The following is an 806-nucleotide window of genomic DNA, read 5'->3' on the forward strand; positions in this document are numbered from 1 at the left end:
TAAGCTAAAGAACTCAGTGAAAGCGCTTAAGAGACAGATGAAAAAGGTCACTGCACTTCTCTCTCAAGTGTCTATCCGTTCTGGTTGTCAACAGGATGACGTGTTGTCTGGTGCTGGTCCATCTACTCTCCCATACCCTGTCTTCTATGGACCTCCTCATTCCCCGGAGTACCGACTCCGTCGTAGACGCAGGAACACAGCTCCTCCACCCCGAGCCTCCTCCAACGAGTCTCCTTCAGTCGCTACCGACGACGACGACGACACGGAGGGAGCATCCTCCTTTGTTTAGCCAGGTATCATCCTCACCCTTCCATTGTATATACCAGTATGTATATACCAGTTTTTTTTTTCTTTGCAATTATTTCCCTTTTCGGTATCTCCTCCTACTTTCTAAAACAGAGACTGTGTGAACAAAGTTTGGGGGAGGTATCAAGTATTTAATCATGCTTTCTTTGATGAATTGAGTCTCATGCATCGCATTGTACATATATATATGCATAGAAAAAAACCAAAAAAAATTAAATTTTTTTTTGAAAAACACAAAAAGAAACATGTAGTTGCATCACTTGCACTTTTAAGATTGAGTCTAGAGCATATAGGTTGCATTCACTTGCATTGAGAATTATGATTTAAAATGTCTTGCAAAGAACCCTTGTCTAGAACTCAAAATGACACCCTAGTTAAACATATCAAGTAGCTTAAGCATCTCTTGAAAACCTTGTACGCTTCGAGCCTTGAAAACTCTTCTTGAAACTTGTTTGCTTGCTTGATGTTAGCATTGTTCTTAAGATCAGCTCCAATCTAAA

Source organism: Brassica oleracea, chromosome C9 (assembly GCF_000695525.1).
Source record: "Brassica oleracea var. oleracea cultivar TO1000 chromosome C9, BOL, whole genome shotgun sequence".
NCBI lineage: Eukaryota > Viridiplantae > Streptophyta > Magnoliopsida > Brassicales > Brassicaceae > Brassica > Brassica oleracea.